Here is a 13,006-nt window from a genome sequence, read left to right as displayed (position 1 = left end):
GGGATGAAAGGAAGATGGTGTTTAATACTCCGGAGGGACATTTTGAGTACCTGGTGATGCCTTTTGGGCTCTCTAATGCCCCTTCTGTCTTCCAGTTCTTTATGAATGATATTTTTCGAGACTTTGTGGATAAGTTTTTGATCATCTATCTGGATGATATTTTGATCTTTTCTAGTGATTGGGATTCCCATGTGGAACATGTCTGGACTGCGTTCCGGATTTTGAGGGAGAATTCCCTGTTTGTTAAGGGATCAAAATGCCTCTTTGGTGTACAGAGGATTTCATTTTTGGGATTTATCTTATCTCCATTGACCAATGAAATGGACCCGGCCAAGGTACAGGCCATTTATGATTGGGTTCAGCCTACTTCTTTGAAGGCTCTCCAGAAGTTTTTGGGTTTTGCTAATTTCTATCATAAATTTATAGGTAATTTTTCTAGTTTTGTCAAACCACTGACTGATCTGACCAAGAAGGGAGCTGATGTGCTGAATTGGTCTCCTGAGACTGTCTCAGCATTTCAGGAGCTTAAGCAGAGATTTACTTCAGCTCCAGTTTTACGGCAACATGATATCTCACTTCCATTTCAAGTGGAGGTAGCCGCTTCTGAGATTGGTGCAGGAGTTGTTTTGTCCCAAAAAGACCCTGTGACTTCTAAGATGAATCCCTGTGCCTTCTTTTCTCGAAAGTTTTCCCCATGTGAACACAACTATGACGTGGGGAATCGGTTATTGCTGGCCATGAAATGGGCATTTGAGGAGTGGAGACATTGGTTGGAGGTAGCTAGACATCAATTTGTGGTCCTAACCGATCACAAGAATCTGATTTATCTGGAGTTGGCCAAATGCTTGAATCCTAGACAGGCTAGATGGGCCTTGTTTTTCACGTGTTTTAATTTTGTGGTCTCTTTTCTTCCGGGCACTAAGAATGTTAAGGCAGACGCCCTTTCTAGGACTTTTTTTGCTGATTCTCTTAATGTGACCGAGCCTACTACTATGCTAGGTGAGGGGGTAGATATTTCTGCCATTTCGCCCGATTTGAGACGCGCCCTGGAGGAATTTCAGTAGGATAGGCCTGAGCGTTGCCCTATGGGAAGATTGTATGTTCCTGACCAGTGGAGAAAGAGAGTGATGTCTGAAGTCCATTGCTCCGCATTGGCTGGTCATCCAGGTATTTTTTGTACCAGAGATTTGATGAGTCGGTCGTTTTGGTGTCCTGCCTTTTCTCGTGATGTCAGGAATTTTGTACAGTCCTGTGGAACTTGTTCTCAGTCTAAACCCTGTTCTCGTTCTAGTGGGTTGCTGATGCCCCTGCCGGTGCCCAAGAGGCCATGGACCCATATCTCAGTGGATTTTATTTCTGATATTCCTGGCTCTCAGAGAATGACTGTTATCTGGGTGATTTGTGATAGATTTTCGAACATGGTCCATCTTGTACCACTCCCAAAGTTGCCATCTTCTGCTGAGTTGGTACCCTTGTTTTTACAACAGGTGGTTTGGTTACACGGGATTCCTGAGAACATTGTGTCCGATAGAGGAGTCCAGTTTGTTTCCAGATTCTGGAAATCCTTTTGTTCCAATCTGGGAATTTAGTTATCCTTCTCCTCCGCATTTCATCCCCAGACCAATGAGCAGACTGAGAGAACAAACCAGACCCTGGGGTCTTATTTAAGATGTTTTATATCTGCTGATCAAGATGATTGGGTCTCATTTTTGCCCTTGGCCGAATTTGCGCTGAACAATAGAGCTAGTTCTGCCACTTTGATGTCACCCTTTTTCTATAATTTTGGGTTTCATCCTCGATTCTCTTCAGGGCAAGTGAAATCTTCATCCTGCCCAGGTGTGGACACTGTGGTTGTGAGAATGCAGCAGATATGGGACCAAGTGGTGGATAAGTTGTCACTTTCTCAGGAAAAGGCTCAGCGTTTTTCCAACCGGCATAGGACCATTGGTCCCAGGTTTAAAGAGGGTGATATGGTTTGGTTGTCGTCTAAGAATATTCCTATGAAGGTTGCATCTCCAAAATTTAAGCCAAGATTTATTGGACCTTATAAGATTTTGGAGGTTTTTTATCTTGTTTCTTTTCAATTGGCTCTTCCAGTTACGTTCAAAATCCATAACGTATTTCACAAGTCACTGTTGAAGAGGTTTGTTGAGGCAGTAGTTCCTGTGGCGGCACCTGTATTGGTTAAAGGCAATGTGGAATATGAGGTAGAGAAAATATTGGATTCTCGTTTGGTTAGACGGAGACTCCAGTAATTGGTCAAATGGAAGGGTTATGGCCAGGAGGATAATTCTTGGGTCTCTGCCACTGATATTCATGCCAATAAATTGGTTCATGCTTTTCACCGGGCCCATCCTGATCGGCCTGGTGGCATGGATGAGGATTTGGTGACCCCTCCTTAAGGAGGGGTACTGTTGTGAACTCATTTTCTGCTCCAACAGTTGAGAGTTCTCGTTCCGTTCTCCCTCTGGTGGTGACAGGAGGTAGTGAGGTCGGTTTAATTGGTAGTGATCTGCCACCTGATGAGGAGAATAACGATTGGATCTCTGGAGTATCAGACTGGATATAAGACAGCCGACGCCCTATCCTGGTGCTGGTGATTCATTCTGCTTCTCAGGTCTTGGACTTCAGCTCTGTTCCAGTCTTCTCAAGTTAAGTTTGTTTTTGCTATTGTTCACACTTGCTCTTGTTGGTCAATTCAGTTTCTTGTGGTCAGCCAGTCCCTGCTGGGGTTGTGCTGAATTTCCACTCCTATTTATCTGTATTTGCCTTTTTTGTCCCTTAATAGATTGGCCTCTTTTTGCTTTGTCTCAGAATATTTCAGAGTGCTGATATAGTGGGAGAAGTCTAGTGACTTCAGGGTTAATTTTGCTATCAGAAGTGTTGGACATTATTTTGGTAGAGTTTTGGCAGATTGCAGAAAGTGTCTTTCCTTTCCTGTCCTTTCTAGTTAGTCGTGCCCCATCATTTGCTCAGCCTATTTTTCTGCCTTTGTGTTTTCATCTTGTTTCACCGTCAATACATGTGGGGGGCTGCTCTGGGGCAGTTAGTTTTCCTCTTTTCCTGCTTTAGGCTTATGTAGGTCTCCGGTTGTGAGGAGGCGTCTAGGATCATCGTAGGTACGCTCCCTGACTGCTGCTAGTTGTGTGGTAAGATCAGGGATCTGCAATGTGCATAGTTACCAACCTCTCTGGTTTTCTGAGACTTGGCTTGTGCTGTGTTTTCCTCCTCGGTGACCCATTCATAACACTAAATACCACCATCGGTGCTGTACACAACAAAAATCCTCCGCTTTCACTGCACACTAACTGGACAGTGAAAAGCGCTATCAGCAGAAACAGTTTTTTTTTCTTCCCTGCCTAACGCTCTCCCTGTTCAGAATCAGCAGCAGCACCTCTCCCTATTGTAACACTGGCAGAAGTAAGATGGCGGTCGGCGTTCACAGCCTTTTATACCCACTGTGATGCCACACAAAGTCAGCCAAATACTTCAATGCCCTTCTCTAAGATGGTGCTGGCCGCTGTGCATGTCATCGCATTGCCCACAGTGTGTGTCCTCCATCATTGGGTGAGAAAAGGCGCTGAAAGCATCATTTGAAACGTGACTATGGCGCGCTGATCGGCGACCTCAAGGCCGACCTCACGCTAGGGTCGGGTTTCAATCGGCGAAACCCGACTTTGGTAAAAGTCGGCCATTTTTTAATCTGACCGACCTTTTTCGCTCAACTCTACTAATAACCATTTGGGCCGCCATTAGCAGTAACAACTGCAATCAAGCGTTTGCAATAACTGGCAATGAGTCTTTTACAACCTTCTGGAGGTATTTTGGCCACTCATCTATGCAGAATTGTTGTAATTCAGCCATATTACAGGGTTTCCAAGCATGATCCACATTTTTAAAGTCATGCCAAAGCATCTCAATCAGATTAAGGACAGGACTTTGACTAGGTCACTCCAAAGTCTTAATTTTGTTTTTCATAAGCCATTCAGAGATGGACTTGCTGCGATGTTTTGGATCTTTGTCCTGCTGCATATCACAAGTGTACTTCAGCTTCAGGTCATGAAAAGATGGCCGAACATTCTCCTTCAGGATTTTTTGGTAGGCAGCAGAATTCATGGTTCCATTTATCACAGCAAGTCTTCAAGATCCTGAAGCATTAAAAAAAAACCTGACCATCTCACTGCCACCACCATATTTTACTGTTGGCATGATGTTCTTTTTCTGAAATGATGTATAACTTCTACGCCACATGTAATGGGACAAACATTGTGTCTCATAAGTCCAAAGAGTATTCTCCCAAAAGTCTTGGGAATCACAAAGGTGTTTTCTGGCAAAACTGAGATGAGTCTTTATGCTGTGTAGGGATCCGCTCTGGTATGTAATGGCAAGGCTGCAGTAACAAGGCAACACACAGGCTCAAAGTCAAATTTCAGTGGTTTATTGTCACTTTGCAAACAGCAGGTTAACAGAAAATAAGGGAAAAACATAAATGTACTTCAGCTTGGAGAACCACTGATCCCAGACTCACCCCTTGCACAGGATGGGCTTAACTAATCAGCTGCCAGGTCCTGCGGTATCCGCCAGGTGCCATTCCCAGGGTTGTTGAGAGTCTTTGTGCTATAGTCCTGCAGCACGGGGATCATGTGTACAAGTTCATGCTAAGTCCAACCAAGTTCCTGTAACATCGAGACACACACTCACCATGTGCCAATTACCAGCCTCCATTAGAATCATAGAATCATAGAATCGCAGAGTTGGAAGGGACCTCCTGGGCCATCTGGTCCAACCCCCTGCTCAAAGCAGGATTCGCTAAATCATCCCAAACAGATGTCTGTCCAGCCTCTGTGTGAAGATTTCTATTGAAGGAGAACTCACCACCTCTTGTGGCGGCCTGCTCCACTCATTGATCACTCTAACAGTCAAAAAGTTTTTTCTTATATCTAATCTGTGTCTCCTCCTATTCAGTTTCATCCCATTGCTTCTAGTCTTTCTTTGTGCAAATGAGAATAAAAATGATGCTTCTACAATGTGACAGCCCTTGAGATATTTGTAGACAGCTATTAAGTCTCCACTCAGTCTTCTCTTCTGCAAGCTAAACATTCCCAAATTCTGCAACTTTTCCTCATAAGATAGGGTTTGCAGACCGGTCACCATTCTGGTCGCTCTTTTCTGAACTTGCGCTAGTTTGTTGATGACTTTTTTAAAATGTGACACAATATTACAGATGAGGTCTGACCAAAGAGGAGTAGAGGGCAATAATGACTTCACGTGATCTAGACTGAATGCTTCTGTTAATACATCCTAGAATTGCATTTGCCGTTTTTGCTGGTGCACCACACTGTTGACTCATATTCAATCTGTGATCTATTAGTATACCCAAGTCTTTTTCACATGTGCTGTTGCTTAGCTCTATTCCTCCCATTCTGTATATGCTTTTTTCATTTTTATTGCCCAGATGTAGTACTTTCCTTTTTTCCCTGTTATAAACCATTCTGTTAGCCCACTGCTCCAGTTTATTTATATCTTTTTGAATCCTCTCTCTCTCTCTTCTCTAGTATTAGCTATCCATCCTAGCTTTGTGTCATCAGCAAATTTAATCAGTTTACCATCAATTCCTTCATCTAAATTGTTGATAAAGATGTTGAACAATACAGGGCCGAGGACAGAGCCCAGTGGTACCCCACTTGAGACATTCTTCCAACTGGATGTGCAGCCATTTACGACCACTATTTAGGTCCGATCACTAAGCCAGTTATGAATCCACCTAACAGTTGCCTTGTCCATTCCATACTTAGCCATTTTTTCAATAAGGATTGTGTGAAATACTTTGTCAAATGCTTTGCTGAAGTCAATATATATTATATCTACAGTATTTCCCTGATCCATCCAATCAGTGATTCTGTCATAGAAGGAAATTAAGTTAGTCTGACATGACTTATTAGTAGTGTTGAGCATTCCGATACCGCAAGTATCGGGTATCGGCCGATATTAGCTGTATCGGAATTCCGATACTTAGTTCCGATACTTTTTTCATATCGAATACCAGAATCGGAAGTTCCCATAATGCTAGGAGCCCGCTCGATTTGATTCAGCCAATGGGGATCCTCAGAAGTGTGGGCATATCCTGTTAGGAATGTAGGCATGTTTACTACTGGCATGGCTGTGATTGGCTGCTGAAATGATGTCATGATGCACTATAAAAAGCGCTGCAGCCGCCATTTTTTGGTCACTCTGCTGTGAATTCAGTTAGGGACAGGCTGCTGTTGAAGACTGTGAGGGACAGTTAGAAATAGCGATTCCACAAAACATATAGTGCTTAACCCAGGCTACATAAACCACCACTGTAGCTTGCTTTTCCCTAGCAGCGCTGTTTTCACAGCTGTCTGCAAGGGCTGTGTGAGTGCAGACCCACGCTGTGTAGTGTGTCCTGCAGGCACGTCTGCTTGTAGGCCGGCCAGCGTGTGTCTCTGCCTCATACACATTTTTCTTTTATTGCTGCTTTTTTTTTCTCCTGTATAGTGTGCTTCCATACGTATCCATATACGTTGGTTGCAAACACTAAAGGAGTGGACAGCGGAGCCTTTCAGCAGCCTTTCAGTGCTATAGCCCATTTCTCTGCACTGTTTTTGGCTGTCTGATAGGTCTCTCTGTGTGTGAGTGCAGCTCACGTTGCAGTGTGTTCTACAGCCACCGCTAGCTGTAGTCCGCTCAGCGTGCATCACTGCCTCATACATAGTCCTTTTTTTGCAGCTAATTTAGCCAGATTTTTGCTCCTATATTAGTGTGCTTCCAACCGCATCCATTGTCATTGGTTGGTTGCAAACACTATATAGGATTAGATAGAGGAGTCTTTTTGCTGGCTTGTGCCCTTCAGGGCCAGCCAGGCTAGTATCACCCTATTTTTTGGAGCCTCATCAATTGCATTGTAGGTTAGCTTCCTGCATTGCAATCGCTCCAAAAAGTTTGTGATACTATAGCTTTCAAACTTTGGTCACATCCTTTCCTTTCCCCCCACCCAAAAAAAAGGAAATAAAGTTCACCAAACACTCCACTTTACAGTTGTCTAGGCCACATTAGATCATATTAATGTGTAGTAGGTGTTCAGGAATAAGAACACTAAGCCACCCCTTTTTTACTTTTCTGCCTATCTTTATCAGTCTACCAAGATGAAGAAGGCAGGGAGTAAGGCACGTGGTCGTGGCCGTGGAGTTTCAGCAGGGAGAGGACGGGGGGATTCAGCAGGGAGAGGACGTGGGGATTCGGTATCTGCTGCGGCCACCAGTGACCCGGCATCCTACACTTTTACCAGGCAACAGTCCTTCATGCGCAGCTTTGTAGGACCTCGCCGTACCCCACTGCTGTGTGACGAACAAATTGAAGCCGTTGTCGGATGGATGGCAGCTAACGCATCCACTTCAATGACTTCCGCATCCTCGCAAGGCCAGAGCACTGAATAGCAACCATCTGTCTCTTCACCACCTGCCAAATTGCCCAGGCAGTCTGAGAGCCCTGGACAGGAGCCATCCCAATCTTTACTTCTGTTCTCAGAATCTGTTGGCTTGGAAAGAGGTGGTAAGCCAAGCAGCATTCTAGAGCATGAAGAAGAGGGAGTATGCAGTGATGCGCAACTGCTTTGTCCCTCTGAATCTGAAGAGGCGGGTGGGCCAGTGCCTATGGTCAGCACACCGCAGTATGCATCAGATGATGATGAGACTCAGTTCAGTTGCCAACTTCTGGTGCGTACGGTGCTGGCGAGACAACCCAGGACCAGCCGGTGCTTGAAGAGGGGAGTGGAGATGATGAGGTCCTTGACCCATCATGGCGTCAGCCACAGGAAGGTGGTGGGAGCAGCTCTGAGGAAGAGATTCCCCGAACGGCCAAAAGAGGAGGGAGAGGGCGGGGGCAGACTTGGTTGCCTCTAGCCTCCACTTTGGCACCAGTGAGGAGCAATCCTCTTCCAAAACACAAAACGGGCGCTCCCAGGACTTGCAGTGCGTGGTCTTTTTTTGACACAGTTGCAGATGACATTTGCTTTGCCAAATGCAAGCTGTGTCATCAGAAAGTGAAACGAGGGAAAAATGTGACCAACCTCAATACCACAAATATGTGGAAACATGTGCGTACCAAGCACGAGGTGGAGTTACACAGACTCACTGAAGATGTAGGCCAACCTTCAGCAGCACCTACCACCTCTTCAGCTCGTGTTGGGGCCTCTTCCTCCAGCTCACACACAGCTGGTTCGGCTTCCTCACTGGAACGCCATGGAAGAACCACTGCCACTGTTGTCCAGAGACCCAGTGAAATTCCACCCACTGAACCACGTTTGCAGTCATCAACACACTCCCAGGCCACTCACCAGCAATCGGTAGCACAGGCATGGGAGAAAAAGCAGCCATAGTCGGCAAACCATCCCCAAGCACTGGCTCTGAATGCCGGCATTGCCAAACTACTGGCCCTTGAGATGCTGTCATTCAGGCTGGTGGAGACTGAAACCTTCCGGAACTTTATGTCATTGGCAGTTCCACAATACAATGTGCCCAGCCGCTTTTATTTCAGCAGGCAAGCTGTCCCTGCCCTGCAAAAGCATGTGGAGGGAAAAATTAAAAATGCGCTACTAAATGCCGTCAGTAGCAAGGTCCACCTGACCACCGATGCGTGGACCAGTAGCCATGGACAGGGACGATACCTTTCCCTCACTGCCCATTGGGTCAATGTTGTGGAGCCGGGTACAGATCTGGAGAGTGGCTCTGTACGTATTCTGCCAACTCCAAGGATTGCAGGAATGCAGTCTGTACATATTGAGTCCTCCTCCTACTCTAGTTCCTCGGAATCAGCACTGCATGAGCCTGTTAGGCCAGATATGAGCACAGGTGTGGCCAAACGTCAACAGGTCGGCCTTAAATTAATTTCTTTGGGGAATCAGAGCCACACAGCACAGGAGCTCTGGAATGCCATCAAGCAGGAGAGCGATGTGTGGTTTGTGCCAGCGAATCTCCAGCCAGGTTTGGTAGTGAGTGACAATGGCCGAAATCTAGTGGCAGCTCTGGGCCTAGGCAACCTCACTCACATACCATGTCTGGCACAAGTGCTTAATTTGGTCGTGCAGAGCTTTCTGAGGGACTATTCGGATCTTGATGCATTGCTGCACAAGGTTCGCCTAGAGTGTGCTCACTTGCGGCGTTCCAGCATGGCAAGATCGCGCATTGCATCTCTGCAACGCCGATTCCGCCTGCCAGAACATCGCATCATATGTGACCTCCCCACCAGGTGGAATTCAACGTTACATATGTTGGAGTGGTTGTGTGAGCAGCAGGCAGCAGTAATGGAGTACCAGCTGCATCAGGCGCAAACAAGTCGCACTGTGCGCCGGACACACTTCACCACCACTGAGTGGGCCACTATGAGGGACATCTGCCAAGTTTTGCGTGCCTTCGATGACTCCACGCAGATGGCCAGTGCAGATGATGCACTAATCAGCATGACTGTCCCCCTCATCTGTCTGCTTCAAAAAACCTTACAAGCACTAAGTGAGGAGGTTTTTGAAGAGGTCGAGGATGAGCAGTCAGAAATGCCATCTGCTTCTGGCAAGTCTGCACAACGTGCTTCCACACAAAGGCCCAGGCAGGGGACACTTAGTGAGGAGGATGACGAGGAGTCAATGGAGGAGGAGGAACACATCTCTCCAGAGGAGGGAGGTACACAAGGCTCTAGTAGTCAGTGTGCACAGCGAGGGTGGGGTGATGCTGAGCAGGCTGTGATGCTGCCTCAACCTGGGGACAGCGTTTCCGGTCCAGTTGGCAGTCTGCAGCACATGGTTGATTTCATGCTGCAGTGCTTGTTAAATGACCGCCGCATCGCCAACATTCTCCACACGGCTGATTATTGGGTGTACACCCTCTAGATCCTCGCTACCGGGACAACTTACAAAGCCTCATACCACAGTTGAACCGGGAGCAAAAAATGCGGGAGTACCAAGAAACACTTGTGCAGGCCATCATGTTCTCCATTCCCCCCACAAGTGTTGCTGGTAGTGCTTTTCAAACCAGCCATGTGGGTAGAGGCAGTGGAGGAAGCTCTGCACAAAGAGGTAGCAGAGGCAGTGCCGCAGGACAAGGCAAGGCCAGTATGGCCCAAATGTGGAAAAGTTTTGTGGGACCGCCACAAACGGCTACACCATCACAGACGGCTCCAGTCAGCAGGAGGCAACATTTCCGTCAGATGGTGACAGACTACTTGTCGTGCCCTGTTAGTGTTCTCCCAGACGGCTCTTCCCCGTTCAAGTATTGGGTCTCTAAGCTGGATACATGGCCAGAGCTTAGCCAGTATGCATTGGAGGTGCTAGCTTGCCCTGCTGCCAGTGTATTAACGGGACGTGTCTTTAGTGCTGCAGGTGGTGTGGTAACAGACCGTCGAACGCGACTATCCGCCGATAATGTTGACCGGCTTACTTTTGTGAAAATGAACAAGGCCTGGATCTCACCTGAATTTGCCAGTCCTCTTCCAGAATAAATAATTGGCTTGCAACAGGATCCAGGTCTCCTGTTGTGTTCATGTTTCTATGACCTGAACTTTATTTCCTGGGCTACAGCAACGCCCGTTGTTGCTCAGAAGTGCTGTCCGCACAGACAAAACACTCGCTCATGTGTAAGTGGGGTTCGGTAATGTCAGCTGATCCCCTGCTGTGTGTATGGCAAACTCTCCTGCTGCCTACAACTTCTGACTACCTCTGATTTAATATGTTCTCTGATTTGCCCTCTGTCTCCACTCTGTTTTGAGTATTTCCTCTGGCCTACAACACCGCCTGTTTCTGCTCTCAAGTGCCGTCTGCACAATCCACACTTGTTCCTGTGGTACCTGGGTCCTGTAACATCTGCTCATCTCCAGAGTTGAGCACGGCAATGTCTCCTGCTTTGTCTACATTCCCACTACTTGTAGTGGAAATGTGGACAGAGCAGGAGACATTGCCTGACTCACCTCTAGGGAGAAGCTGCTTTTACAGAACCCCAGTAACACAGGAACAAGTGTGGGTTGTGCAGACGGCATTTCAGAGCAGCAACTGGCGTGGTTGGAAGCCAGAGGAAATACTCGAAAAAGAGTGAAGACAGAGGCCTAATTGGAGTACGTTGACAGTTAGTAGTAGTCTAGAAACAATCGAAAACTGCCACCAAGTAGGCCTCGGCCTACTACCTGATTTTCCCTGGGCTCCGACACCGCCAGTTGGTGCTCAGAAGTGCTGTCCACACAGAAAAACACACTCGTTCATGTGAAAGTGGGGTTCGGTAACGTCAGCTGATCCCCTGCTGTGTGTATGGCAAAGTGTCCTGCTCCCTACACAGTCAAACAACCTCAGATTTACACCTGGCTCCAAGTAGGCCTCGGCCTACTACCTCATTTTCCCTGGGCTCCGACAACGCCAGTTGGTGCTCGGAAGAGCTGTCCACACAGAAAAACACACTCGTTCATGTGAAAGTGGGGTTCGGTAACGTCAGCTGATCCCCTGCTGTGTGGCGGGCATACTGCTGCTGCCTCCAAATTTTAGCTACTTCAGATTTAAACATTCTCTGATTTGGCCTCTGTCTCCACTCTGTCTCTAGTATTTCCCCTGACCTCCAACACCGCCAGTTCCTGCTCACAGTTGCCGTCCACGCATTCCACACGTGTTCCTTTGTTACTGGGGTTCTGTTACGTCAGCAGATCCCCCAATGTGTGTCTGCCACTGTCTCCTGCGCTGTCCACCTTCCCACTGCAAGCGGTGGGAATGTGAACAGAGCAGGAGACAGTGGCAGACACACATCAGGGGATCTGCTGACATTACAGAATCCCAGTGACACAGGAACACGTGTGGATTGGGCAGACGGCTACTGTACGCATAAACTGGCGGTGTTGGTGGTCACGTGAAAACCTGGAAACAGAGTGGAGACAGATGCCTAATTGGAGCACGTTGACAGCCTGTTGTAGCCTACAAACAATCTAAAACTGCCACCAAGTAGGCCTCGGCCTGCACCCTGGTTCTCCCTGGGCTCCAACAACGCTAGTTGGTGCTCGGAAGTGCTGTCCACACAGAAAAAGACACTTGCTCATGTGAAAGTGGGGGTCAGTAATGTCAGCTGATCCCCTGCTGTGTGGAGGGCAAACTGCTGCTGCCTCCAAATTCAAACAACGTCTTATCTTAAACTGCCTCCAAGTAGGCCTCAGCCTACAAAATGACTATCCCTGGGCTCCAACGTCGTCAGTTGTTGCTCGGAAGTGCCGTCCACACAGAAAAACACACTCGTTCATGTGAAAGTGGGGTTCGGTAACGTCGGCTGATCCCCTGCTGTGTGGAGGGCAAAGTGTCCTGCTCCCTCCAAAGTCAAAATACCTCAGCTTTACACCTGGCTCCTAGTAGGCCTCGTCCTGCACCATGATTGTACCTGGGTTCCAACAACGCTAGTTGGTGCTCGGAAGTGCTGTCCACACAGAAAAACACACTCGTTCATGTGAAAGTGGTGGTCAGTAACGTCAGCTGATCCCCTGCTGTGTGGAGGGCAAAGTGTCCTGCTCCCTCCAAAGTCAAAATACCTCAGCTTTACACCTGGCTCCTAGTAGGCCTTGGCCTGCACCATGATTGTCCCTGGGTTCCAACACTGCTAGTTGGTGCTCGGAAGTGCTGTCCACACAGAAATACACACTCGTTCATGTGAAAGTGGGGGTCAGTAACGTCAGCTGATCCCCTGCTGTGTGGAGGGCAAAGTGTCCTGCTCCTTCCAAAGTCAAAATAACTCAGCTTTACACCTGGCTCCTAGTAGGCCTCGGCCTGCACCATGATTGTCGCTGGGTTCCAACACCGCTAGTTGGTGCTCAGAAGTGCTGTCCACACAGAAAAACACACTCGTTCATGTGAAAGTGGGGTTCGGTAACGTCAGCTGATCCCCTGCTGTGTGGAGGGCAAACTGCTGCTGCCTCCAAATTGTAACTACTTCAGATTTAAACATTCTCTGAATTGGCCTCTGTCTCTAGTATTTCC

This window comes from Dendrobates tinctorius, unplaced genomic scaffold, assembly GCF_039654945.1.
Source record: "Dendrobates tinctorius isolate UK_male_01 unplaced genomic scaffold, ASM3965494v1 ptg000077l, whole genome shotgun sequence".
Classification (NCBI taxonomy): domain Eukaryota; kingdom Metazoa; phylum Chordata; class Amphibia; order Anura; family Dendrobatidae; genus Dendrobates; species Dendrobates tinctorius.
The sequence above is the reverse complement of the archived record's forward strand: the minus strand, read 5'-3'. Positions refer to the sequence as shown.